Source organism: Gopherus flavomarginatus, unplaced genomic scaffold (genome assembly GCF_025201925.1).
Source record: "Gopherus flavomarginatus isolate rGopFla2 unplaced genomic scaffold, rGopFla2.mat.asm mat_scaffold_34_arrow_ctg1, whole genome shotgun sequence".
In the NCBI taxonomy this organism is placed as follows: Eukaryota; Metazoa; Chordata; order Testudines; family Testudinidae; genus Gopherus; species Gopherus flavomarginatus.
The window spans coordinates 1,088-13,817 of record NW_026115061.1 but is presented as its reverse complement, the minus strand read 5'-3'; the positions used below and the strand labels follow the sequence as shown (position 1 = coordinate 13,817).

At 51.4% G+C, this 12,730-nt stretch overlaps 1 non-coding gene across 1 annotated transcript; it reads left to right on the top strand.

Annotated features, from left to right (window-relative positions):
- The first annotated feature begins 11,740 nt into the window (after positions 1 to 11,740).
- On the top strand, positions 11,741 to 11,813 carry TRNAV-AAC (transfer RNA valine (anticodon AAC)). The gene has a single exon. It is a non-coding gene; the product is annotated as a tRNA-Val (tRNA).
- The last annotated feature ends 917 nt before the right edge of the window (positions 11,814 to 12,730 follow it).

Below are 12,730 nucleotides of genomic sequence, written 5' to 3'. Positions count from 1 at the left end.
AGAATTGTCTGGAAGGATGGAATTTAACTTCATTCTTTCATTTGTTCTTTCTTCTAAACATTTAGTTTAATTGCTAAAGGATTGGCTGGCAGCATGGTATTTTGGATGAGATCCAAACCTGGGTAATGTGGCTAACCTTCTACCCACCCACTTCCTGGATCCAATTAGGATCACTCTCCTGCTGCCCTCTGGCCATGCTGTATCACAGTGAGCAGAGTTTTTAAATAACCTCTCACTGTACGGGACCTAGTTGCTGATTAGGAGTCAGAGAACTGTCATGCAATAAAGGGGGCCGTGTGATTTCTTTTTTCAGAGTCTCGTTAACCAGTGTGTGGGATCAGAAGCACAGTTTGTGACTGGTCAGTGAGTTTAACTTCAGTGTTAACCACCAGTATGGGGAGCATCTGCTCTCCCTTTTTCAGCCTGCTCTGACCTTGGCATTTTCAGTGAGGACTGCCCCAGGCACACTAGGTCACACTAAGCACTGAAGATAAATTAACAGAATGTTTTTGATGATCAAGTTGTATGAAATCAACTGAACTCCTTTGTTTTCTTTCATCTGAGCGGAGTTTCTGGTTTTCCAACGTGATATGATCTCCCAGCTGGAACAAGGGGAAGAGCCATGGGTCCCAGAGCTCCAGGGTTCAGAGGAAAGAGAGATCCTGAGATCTCCCCGCACAGATGAGGAAACATTAAACAAACTCAGAATCTGTAAGTGCCTGAAGGAAACATCCAGGATGCCCTACAAAGCTCTTGGGAAGTCTCTCAGTTCATTATTGTCCATAGCAGGGGTCGCATCCGCAGGGTAAATATAGCTCAAGGCTTCCTATAGATGCTAGCAGACACCGGGCAGTAGCTTTCTCCCTTCCCCCTGTGAAGTTGGATGGGATGTGAAGGCTGAATTGATCCCCTCCTCTCTCCTGTTGGGGGGAGCTGAGTTCCTGATTTTTATTTGTCCTCTCTCCAGCACTTGTTTTGGTTTGGCCTTCCCCTTTCCATCCCTGTTTGAGGTTTCTGTCTCTATCACAGCAGGTGATGCAATGACGTGTGAGGTTCAGCACAGACCAGAAAAAGAGCAGGGAAACCAGCCAGGGGAGAAAATGGATAAATTTATTTCCTGTCAGGGAACTCAGAAGGGCCTTAAGGAAACCAGAATACAGCAGGAAATCTGCAGGGAAAAGCAAAAAAAATACATGTGCTGAGTGTGGGAAAAACTTCACTTACAGATCAGGCCTTTCTCAACATCAGAGAATCCACACAGGGGAGAGGCCCTGTGAATGCAATGAGTGCAGGAAAACTTTCAGGTGCAGCTCGCACCTTATAAGGCATCAGAGAATCCACACAGGGAAGAGATTCTATCATAGAATCCTAGATTATAAGGGTTGGAAAGGACCTCAAGAGATCATCTAGTCCAACCCCCTGCTCAAAGTAGGACCAATTCCCAAATGGTTCCCTCAAGGATTGAACTTACAACCCTGGGTTTAGTAGGCCAATGCTCAAACCACTGAGCTATCCTCTCCCTCCTGAATGCACTGAGTGCGGGAAAACTTTCAGTCGCAGCTCACACCTTATTCGGCATCAGAGAATCCACACACAGGAGGGGTCCTATGAATGCAGTGAGTGCGGGAAAACCTTCAATCGCAGCTCTCACCTTATTCAGCATCAGAGAATCCACACGAGCAAGAAGCCCCGCGAATGCCGTCAGCAGGCCTGCACAACTCGTAAAGTGGTGATGTAGAGAAATCTCTGTATTAACTATCTCTATAAATCTTTATAACGTTGCATTGTGTTATTTTGTATTAAGTATCTTTATCTTTATGACATTGCATCCGGCATGATGTTATTTTGTAATTCATATGACTTGGCATTGTGCCTCTCTATTTTCATACAACTTTGTATTAGATCCCTATATAGAGAATTGGTAGAAAACTTTGTATCAAATGTTATAGCCCCTAAGGATAGTATAGTTAAAGTAAAAGAAAACATGTGCCTTTTTGCTAGAAGTAGAATAAGATCTTCCCCTCCACTCTGTAATCAATTGCTCTATTGACTGAATGAGGTGTGAATGAGTGAGGCTTGGAAGACACCCACCTCCAGACAGCTACAACAGTTGAAGAGGGAATGGGAGCCAGAGCAAAGGACAATACAACTTGTCAAGTGGGCCCAATAAAGAAGAGCAGACATACTGATGGCCTCAGGGATTAGAAGCAAGCACCTTCTTTAGAAAACACCCTCTTTGAGCAGCATTGGGACAACACCCAGAGAAAAGCAGCACAAAGACCAACGGACGCAGACCCAGATTTTGAATCTGGTCTAGATTTGCGTAAGAGGGAAGCTGCTATAAATGTGAGGTGTCTTGCAGAAGGACCCCGGATCTCGTCTTGTCACCATCGGACCATCGATTTGGATCGGTAGAAGCCCGGCTCCACCCCTCCCCCATCTAAGTCACCTGGCCAGTGCAGTTAAGGGGAGCAACTAGTTGGTAACAACAGCAAGACGGAGTGTGTTTATGTCTGTGTATGTGCGTGAATGCATGACTGTGATATATATCTCATGTGCATATCATAGAGTATTAATTGATACCTGTATTACTAATAAATGTGGCATTTTGCCTTAATCCCCCTGAAAAGTTCCTGTACAGTACTTTGAGTAAAACAGCGAGGGCCACAATACTCCAAAGAAAACAGCTGAGGACCGAAACCCCCCGGCCCTGCGGAAACACCCCCCACTCAGGACCTCCCAGCCTGGCGGAAACACCCCGCCCAGCCCTGCAGAAACAAACCCTCCTTCCCCAGCGCCGCCCCACCAAAACAGCTGTGGGTCAAAAAGGAAGGTTGGTGGTGGGGAGGTGTTACTTGATGTTAAATCAACCAGGAACTCCCAGCCAAAGAGGTGGCTGGGAGCCCTCAGGGTCAAATTAAAGGGCCTGGGGCTCTGACGACTGGGGGAACCCGGAGCTTTTCAGGGCTGGGGCAGGGATTTAAAGGTCCCAGAGCTCCTGCTGCTGAGGGGAGCCTGAGCCCTTGAAATCCCAGCCTCACTCCATCCCCTGGAGCTGCCGCCAGGATTCAAAGGGCTCTGTGCTGCCTGCAGCCACAGGGATCCCTGAGCCCTTTAAATCTCAGCTGCTGCCGGGATTCAAAGGGCTCTGGGCTGCCCGTGGCGGTGGGGAGCCCTGAGACCTTTAAACCTCAGCTGCGGCCGGGAATCTCTGCGAGCAGCCCAGAGCCCTTTGAATCCCGGCCGTGGCTGGCAGGCCGGCTTTAGGAAGTGCGGGGCCCCGCAGGGATGACTGGGGAAAAAAAAAGCCTTTCAGTTCTTAACAACCGGTTCCCTATAAAAAGTTCTGCCACAGTATGTATTTTTTGTACCAGTAGGGTTACCATACGTCCGTATTTTCCTCCCAGATGGCGATTTAAGAACCAAAAAGCCTGACATGTCCGGGAAAGTACAGATGTATGTTAACCCTACCTAAAAGTTCTTTTTTAAAAAGATGGGTCTGAACTAGAAATGAGCTCTGCCACTCCCTTAGGGTGTGCTAGGGTGCACATGTGTGGGTCCCAGCTGCTCCCTGCCCATCTCATTGAAGCAGGTGTGCAGGGTTACTTCCCTCGGAACTGCAGGGCACCAGTGAACATGGGGCTGGCTGGAGGTGGGGGGAGGGGGAGGATGCGAGAGGTAGGGTCTGGCTGCAGGCTGGGCAAGGGGTGTGGGGCAGGCTGGAGACAAGAGGTGTGGGGTGGGCTGGCTGGCTTCAGGCAGGGCCACAGGGAGGGTGCGACATGGGTTGGCAGGGCTGGAGACAAAGGAGTGCGGGACTGGCTGGCTTCAGGCAGCGGGGTGCGGCAGGGGTTGGCTGGAGACGGGTTGGTGCAGGGCTGAAGGCAAGGCAGGGGGTACGGGGTTGGCTGGAGACAGGGCAGGGGGTGCAGGGCTGGTGCGGGCAGGGCAGGCAGTGTGGCAGGGGCTGGCTGGAGACAGGGAAGGGGGTGCAGGGCTTTCTGGAGACAGGGGTTGGTGCAGGGCTGAAGGCAAGGCAGGGGGTGTGGGGCTGGCTGGAGATGGGCAGGCTGCAGGCAGGAACTGGTGCAAGCAGGGCAGGAGGTGCGGGGCTGGTGCGGGCAGGGGGTGCAGCAGGGGCTGGCTGGGGATGGGCTGGCTGCAGGCAGGGCAGGGGGTGCAGGTACAGGGGGTACAGCCCATCCTCTATGGTGAGTGCCTCCTTCTCCTCCTCCTCCTCCCCCCTCTCCCACTAGGGTAGCAGCAGCAGCCTGGGGCTTGGGGGCTATTTCAAGGGCCCGGGGCGCCCCTGCTTCCACTGCCCCAGCTCTGTAAATAGCCGCGGGAACCCTGGGGAAGCGGCGGGGCTCCAGTGGCTATTTAAAGGGCCGGGGAGGTAGAAGCAATGGAGTCCTGGACTTTTTAAATAGCCCCCAGAGCCCCGCAGCCATACCCCAGGGCTCCAGCAGCAGGGCTCTAGTGGCAATTTAAAGGGCCTGGGCTTCCAGCCCCTGCTGGGAGCCCCAGGCCTTTTAAATTGCCCCCTGGGGAAACTGGGCCACCCTGGTACAGCGCACTGGCTTTTGCTGGTACTGGGGCTTGGGTGCGGGGTCCTCTTAGGAGCGAGGCCGATTCAAGGGAATTGGTTAAATTGGCCTAAAGCCGGCCCTGGTGGCTGGGATTTAAAGAGCTCTGAGCTCCCCGCCCGCCTGCCCAGAGCCCTATAAATCCTGGCCGCGGCTGAGATTTAAAGAGCTCTGGGCTCCCTGCGGCTGCGGGCAGCTCAGAACCTTTTGAATCCCGGCCGCGGCTGAACTTTAAAGGGGTTTGGATTCCCCGCGGCTACGGGCAGCCCAGAGCCCTTTGATTCCCGGCTGCGGGACGCACAGTGAGACTTCACGGGCCGCACGTTGCCCGTGGGCCGTATGTTGTGCAGGCCTGGCATGGAGGGGCAAAATAGGTAAGAAATTTCCGTGGCCTGTCACTAGCAAATAGTAGCCACCATGGATTCCTGCCAGAGGTGGCTACATCTTAGCACTGTGGGAAGCAACCCTTCACAGAGACCATTTGTCTTGTGGTTTGGGATACTTCTCAAGACATGCTGCACTCAGAGTGACCCCCTCATCCTGTGCCAGCTGGAGAAAAGAAAAGGGGCCAGCCAACTCTCCCACTACCAGCTGCGAACCACTGATCCCCAAACAGGGGGAGGCCTCTGGCTTTGATGTGTATTAAATATCAGGCTGGTCTCTTTCTTTGGCAAATATCTAACAGAGCTAAAAGAGGGAACAAATGATCCTCAAAGGAGAGGGGAAAGACAATCACTGGGAAATTTAATCCCCTGCAACATCCAGAATGGAGAGCGACTCAGGGCAACAGGTTCCCCCGAAGGAAGAAGTTTTTGGGATTTAGAAACATAAGGAACAGCACAAAACTTGAGAGGATTGTTAATTGACATTTGATAATGACACAGAGGGAAAACCTGAGCTTTCAGATCAGTGTTCAGAAATGAAAGACAAAGGGTGGAAATCAGAGATTTTGGATCCATTTTGCAAATTATAGAGAGGAAAGTGGAAAATCAGAGGGATTTTATATCAGTTGTTGATAGGAGGTAAAATCTGAGTGTTTCACATGAATACTTGATAAATGAATAAAGAGGAAATGGGCAACATTTGCAAACATTTTGTGTTCAATAATCTGAGAAAAGGTGTAAATCTGAGATTTTCTTATTATTTTATAATTAGAGACAGGAAAATCTCAGGGCATATTCAATTAGAAATAGACAACTAGAGAGAAGTGGGGCAAATGTTTAGGTTATTTTATTTGAATCTTTGAGATTTGCAAAGAAATTGTGTCACAAACTGCATATTTGATAACATGAGAGGAAAACACCAAGATCTGAGGGGAGAGAGTCACTTTCCTGTCAGGGCCCAGTGCTCCCTCCCCCTCCCCCTCCGGGGTCTCTCACTCACTGGGGGCTCCAGGCGGGGCTGGTGCGGTCAGAGCCTGGGGCTGCCTAGGGGGCAGGTCCCAGCTGGAGAAAGCCCCCCCCCCGGCCAGGATAGGAATGTGCTACTGGTAGCAGCCTGGGGCTGGACCCTCTCTATGGGGGACACTTGCTCCCCCCTCCCCTTCCTGGCCCTTCCCACGCCCTGTTGCCAGCAGAGAGTGGCCCCCCCAGCCCAGCCCAGAGGTGTCCCTGTCTCAGGCCCCCCCCAGCCTCTGCCCAGTTCAGAAATCACTCGGGGGAACCATTTCCCACCTACACAAGGACAAATCACTGCAGGTGAAAATGGGGGGAAACACCCCAAACCTGAGATCTGAACTGGCCATTGGCAAAGGGGAGAGAAAATGGGGCACAATGGGGGGAGGGGAACAGGGAACTTCTCAGGGGTTTGAGGGAAGGGGGTGTCAGCCTGGATGTTGCTTGTTGCTCTCTAGGGAGAAAGGGGGCAGGACAGGAGAGGAGGGGGGTCTCCACGGAGGGGGCAGTGGTAATTCCGAGGGGATCTCAGCCCTCCCTTTTTCTCCCCGCTCCTCAGGGGTCACCTGCTCTTCTCCCCTCGCCCCCCGGCCATGTCCCGGCTGCACAGACATTTTCCATCCATCCCTTTCCCAGGTCTCCCCCCTCCGCAGCCCCTGCCCGACCCCACGCAGGGGCTGCTAGGTGTAATGCATGTTCAGTAGGGATTTCTCCCCTACTAATGCTGGGGTGTCCTTCTCCTATAGGTTAGTCTACTAATGATCTCATCTTGGTGCCATGTGTGTCAGTTCATTGCCATGGCACTCGTGTGCTTAGACATCTGAGGATGCTCTATAGAAAAGCTCCTTGAGTGAGGTGATCCACAGGGAGTAGCTCAAAGCTCCAAAGTGCCTGGCCGGGGCAGGACATTGGCACAGCAAGGGCGGGGTGTGGCAGTGACATCACAAAGGCCTTTTGCAGGACCTCACACTATTGGTCAAAGACTATTGGTGAGCAGGTGGTGACCTCACAGAGAGATCCTGACATCAGTCAGGGGCCAGGGGCTAGGGAAACCTCAGAGACCCCTGTGGCTTTGCTTCAGCAAGTCTCCTTCTCCAGGTCTCTGTCTGAGGACTGAGAGAGTATTCGGGTTCACGGACGTGAGCGCCAGGAGAAACCTCTTTCCAGTTTTCTCCTTCCCTTGTAGTGATTTTACTAGAAAACAGCCGTCCCTCTTTAGAAGGTAAGAGCCTCCTGGAGGTGTGAAACCTGTTCAGTCTGATCCATCTGGTGAGAGTTGAATTCTAGGCATGGAAAACATGAGCTTAAGGAGGCAGAATTTTATTCCGCACCTGGGATTTTGTCCCTTAGAATCATGGGGACATTAGGGTTTGTCCTTTGTGTTTCACCTTTTCCTCCATCCACCTGTCCCTCCCTCCTTTCTCTTCATCTCTTCTTTTGTCCTTTCTCCTGTTCCCCTCCCAACACCAGGACGAGTGTGTGCGTGTGTGTTGCGGGGGAGTGCTCTGCAGCTCTCACTGTGGGAGTTCCACCCAAAAATGTGAGGCTGAAATAGTGCTCAGGCAGTCAGGGCTGGATTAACCTTTTGTTGGCCCTGGCACCAAACATATTTGTGGGCCCCAGTATAGTCACTGTGGGCTCCGAGTGTGGGCCTGGTGGGGCAGTGCCATTGGTGCCTTCGTATACCCGGTACTGAACCTCAGAGACATTTTTCATTTTGATCACACACCTCTCCATGACTATATGCATTGCCATACACAGCTCCCTCAGCCCGCGGGTTTTCTTATTGAGCTGTACACCCATGTGGGTTTACCAGTGTCCACAGTGAGCAGAACTTTCATAGTGACCAAGGAAACTCCCCACAGATTTATCTCTTTCCTCATTCAGACCTTCTCTAGCCACGTCTCCAGTACCCCCCCATGTCACCAGTCACTGCATGTGGTCCTAGTCTCAGCTCAAAGTCCTAAAGCCAGCAGACACCTGATCAGTTCTGACAGATCCCTCCCTCAGCCCCCATCCTGCCATGTGAGCAAGCCACCTGCAAACACCATTTCCCCAAAGTGAGGACTTAGCCCTTGGGAATCTGAAGACACCAGCGTCTCTCCCTCTGCTCCCATCTACGTGCTAGTCTGCTACCTGGTCACCACCACCTCTCCCCATACTTGTTTCCTTTCTACTTTGGACATGCTCCCAACCAGCTGGAAGCTCCCTCTGCAAGCCTGACCTGCTCCCGCCTTCCCTGCTCCCCCGACATTCCTTTCCTACTGGTGACCTCTGTTCCTTGAGGTTAACTCCAGTGTCTTTAGGTGCTCTAGCTTAATGGCCCCAGGAGTCATAGAGCCACTTGTAGTTTCTCTAGCTACAGCCATGGGGCAACTGCCAGAGGCCAGCCTTAGACAGCTGCAGCTACTAGCCGCAGGAGGCAATGCCAAGGCTGAGCATGCTTGAACCTTGCAAGGGCAGCACTAGGGACTCTAAATCCTCAGCACTGGCCCTAGGCAGCTGCAGACTCTGGAGTTAGGCACTTTCCTCCTCTAGGTTCCTGCATGGTTACAGAACTGCAGTAAAGTGGAACAATTATCAGCTTCTGTGATTGGAAGATGTCTGGATCCATCTAATAAGACCGTCCTACATAAATGAGGAAAGTTGAGGTGCCTTTATTATTCTTTTTTTCCATTCTTTGTTTCTATGGGGAATTTGCCAGTGCAATATCACTGTCTTCCTTTTAAACAAACAAAACTAAAAAAAAAAGTGTAATGGCTGTTGAAAATAGCAATTCCAGCCCTCGTTAGCACTGTGAAGACCCCCAACGTTTGTTGCTCAATTTTCTCCTACTTTTTCTACAGTAAATGACAGTGGATCAGCATATTTGATTTGGGAGAAATGAAGTAACAGCTGCCCAAATTGAGCTTGAGCACTCCTGATTTGAGGTGTTCAGATCTGGAAGGCAGGGGCTAGATTCCCTTTATGAATATTAGATACATCTGGAAAGGAAAAGTCAATTTCTATTTTCATGGCTCAGAAGTGGAAATCCTCCTGTCCTGTATCTGAAGCTGTCCAGGTCCAGTAGAGCCTCCCCTTCCTTACTTACCATTTTACCTTCTGGTGGGATCCACATACCTCCCTTGCCCAGCTTCAGATAGAGAGGGGCCCTGTCCAGTTAGTCCACCCAGTTCCATCTTTGGGGGCTGCCAGGCGAGGTCACACCAGCATCCCTAAGCCTGTCTGGGGAAGTCTTCTGAGGGTGCTACCTGGGCCAAAGCCTTCTACTCCTTGGTCACACCTCTTCCCTATTCACAGGTGGCACCCCCTTCTAGCAGCCAGCCCCCCAGCCACAGCAAGCTGCAGCGCATGGAGTCTCACAGCTTCCCCCCTCCCTTTCCTGTTGATAGCAGCCAAGGGAATGCTGGGAAATGTTCCTTCTCTGCTCCAAGGCAGGGAGCTGGTCAAGGAACTACAGCTCCCAGGGCCCTATGGGGTCTCAGCTCCCCTACTGAATCCAGGCTGCTCTGAGGCTCCCTTTCTGCAGAGGGGAGGAAGTTACTGTTACAGGTCCCTTCAGAGCTTGGGCCTAGCACTATGGCACCATGTCAAATCCAGTACTGCTCCCAACTCTATCCAGCTCTGCTGCTGGCAGGATCCCTTCCCATTCTTTTTGTTTCCTGTCTCCCCTCCAAGGAGAAGCTCTGCATTGTTCCTGTGTGGGGAATTGAACCCAGGCTGTCTGGGTGAAAGCCAAGAATCCTAACCACTAGACCACATGGGACTTCCATAACACGTTTACATGTTCATATTCAATAACACAATTAAACGTAGCCATTCAAAGTAGCCATTTAAAAGAAGCCATTCAAAAAACTTCAAAAACAGACTTCAAAGAGAAATTGCAGAGTTACAACTGATCTGCAAACTTAACACCATTAATTTGAGCTTGAAGAGGGACTGGGGGTGACTGGCTCACTACAAAAGCAATTTTCCCTCTCTTGGTATTGACACCTCCCTGTCAATTACTTGGAGAGAGCCACATCCACCCTGACTGAATTAGCCTTCAACACTGGTTCTCCCCTTGTATGGTAACTCCCTTTACATCATGTTCCAATATATATTTATGCCTCTATCTGCAATTTTCACTCCATGCATCTGAAGAAGAGGGCTTTTTACCCACGAATGCTTGTGTCCAAATAAATCTGTTAGTTCTTAAGGTGTCACCGGACTCCTCGTTGTTTTTGTGAAATAAAAGCAAAATGCACTCTAAGCTGATCTTAACCCTTTCAATGCCCTTACAAACTTAGATGCTTCTCACCACAGGCCGGCTGGTGGCTTTTCAGCCAGGCTCTCCCCTTTCGTCAGCGCTTCAGTTGCTTGGTGTGGGGGTGTCTGTAGATGTAGGTGGACGAGAGAGACAAAGCATGGCAAATGTCTCTGCTTTTATCATGTCCTTTCTTCCCTCTTGGCTTTGCTCCCCCTTCAGAGTCAGGTGAGCATCACTGCGTCTCTCCAAGCAAGTCTGAGCAATTCCCCTGGGGTGTCCTCTTGCAGGTAAGTGATTGCACTGTAGCTCCCTTGCTGAACAATGGCTGTTGATGGGTTGTTTGACACCCTGTCCGGGTGTTGGTTACTTTCCTTGCTGTTGTCACTGGGGAGCTAATATTTGGCTGACTCCCCCACCTTACAGCATAGTGATAACCACACTGCACAATTCTCATAACTTCATATGCATGAATGGTAAACATCTATGGGTAGAGAAATGACTTTCAGCAGATCATATCCTTTCCCCTGATACCTTACAAGGCATGCTCTGTATATAAGATCACGATTATATGAAAATGAGGAATATGGGGGTTACAGCACACTCCCCCAAAGGTACAGAATGTCACACTGAGATTCTATTTTCATTTGTTATGTAACAGCATTAAAGAGATCCAGTGACTGACCAATGGCATTTTCAAGTGCTAAAATGGCAAGCGCTGTTGGTCTCTCATTGGCCATCAGCGACTGAAGATACGGTTTAATGAGCCAGAGCTTCAAGGCGAGGGTGGCTCTGTCCACTGCCTTCCGTTGCGCTGCTGGGCACCAAGTCCCTGGCGGTCAATATGTGAAGCTGGGAGAAGAGAGTGGGGTGGCAAGCGGTGGTAGAACTTTTGCCACCAGGGTCTAGCTGTCTAACTTCCTCTTCGTACTGCTGGGCCCCCGTTGCCTTCAGGTAACACAGGAACTAAGGCAGGAATAGGGTGAGGAAGCAAGTAAAGCCGAGCAAGGAAGGCAAAAGTTAATCTTATCTTCATGGGCAGCTCGCAATGACGTCCTTTTTCTGTGCCACAGCTGACAACAACATCCCAGACAGAAAAGTAACAGGCCAAAAAGAAACCTAGCAGCTGCTGAAACAGTTCAGCTGGGAGCGTGCTAGACTAACAGGCTCTTCTATCCTCCTTTATGCACGGGCGGGATGTTTTCTGAGAGTGCAGCAGTTCCTTTAACTGCCACGAGTCCCTCATTTCAGGCTATGCAGCAGGAAAAGACAGCATGGGCTTCTGCACCGAGTTGGCCCACCTGACCTTTCATTCTTCTCTTGCTCTTTGTCAGCAAGGAGAAGAAAAAGAAGCTCTCCCTCAAGCTGGAGTCACACGGGCGAGGTAAGGACGACTTCCTGAGTGCTGGCTCCAGTCCTCTGCCCTGCCAGCTGACCTATCGAGGGGCTACCACCACATTCTCTAGATTTGTCCATCGGTCTGTGCCAGAGTGAGCAACAACCCAGTAGGTGGAGTTTCTGTAGTGTAGTGGTTATCACATTTGCCTAACACGCAAAAGGTCCCTGGTTCAAAACCAGGCAGAAACATGCTGGCTTCCTTTTCCCAGATCCCCTTGTTATTCAGAAAGGGCACTCCTCCTATTGGCCTGTCCCTGGGATAACTCCAACCCCTGCATGACAGAGGATGCTGACAGCAGTGGAGAAAGCACCTTGGTGTCAGGCTGGAGAACCTAGAGTAGTTAGGCCAGTCACCATTTGGAGGCTTGTGGCTTGGCCACCTCTGCTGTTGGAGGTTGGCCTATAGAGGCTCTCACTTCCTGCTGGGCTCCTTTGCGTGACTGGCCAAAGGAGGAAGTGAGGCAGGAATGGGGCAATAGAGGAAAGTTGAGCTGAGGAAGGCAGGGAAGAAGCTGTGCGGCTAAGTGGGGTTAGTAGAGCACCACCCTTCATTCTGCAAAGCCTGGGGAGGTGTGGTTGGCTGCTGGGAGGTAGAATCCTGTGCCTGCCTCTTGGCTTCCCAGGAGTGGCTACTTGCAGCCCAGGAGAAGAAGGGAGGTTCTGGGTGAAAGGAAAACAAGCAAAGCTGAGTCCAAGTGGAGAATGGCGGCTCCTTTATGGCCAACCTGGGGGCATGACTGATGGTTTTAGAGGTGGAGGCTGGGCTGGCTGTGAGCAACTGGGATCCAGGAAACCCCCACCTGCCCTTCTGAGGGCTGAACCCATGGAGGTGCGGTTGGCTGCTGAGAGACAGACCCCTGTGGCTGCCTGTTGGCATCCCAGGGATGGCTACTTGCAGCCCAGGAGAAGCGGGGTTCTGGGGGGAAGGAAAAGCAGCAATGGTGAGGCTGAGTGGGCTCCTTTCTGGCCGAGATGGTGGACTGTGGTGAGTCTGGGAGTTGCCTGTAAGCCATAAGTGGACGTAGTGCAGTGAAAACTGCTGCTCCATTCTGGCCGACCTGGGGGCGCCATGGATGACTTGGGAGTGGGGGCAGGGCGCTGGCTGT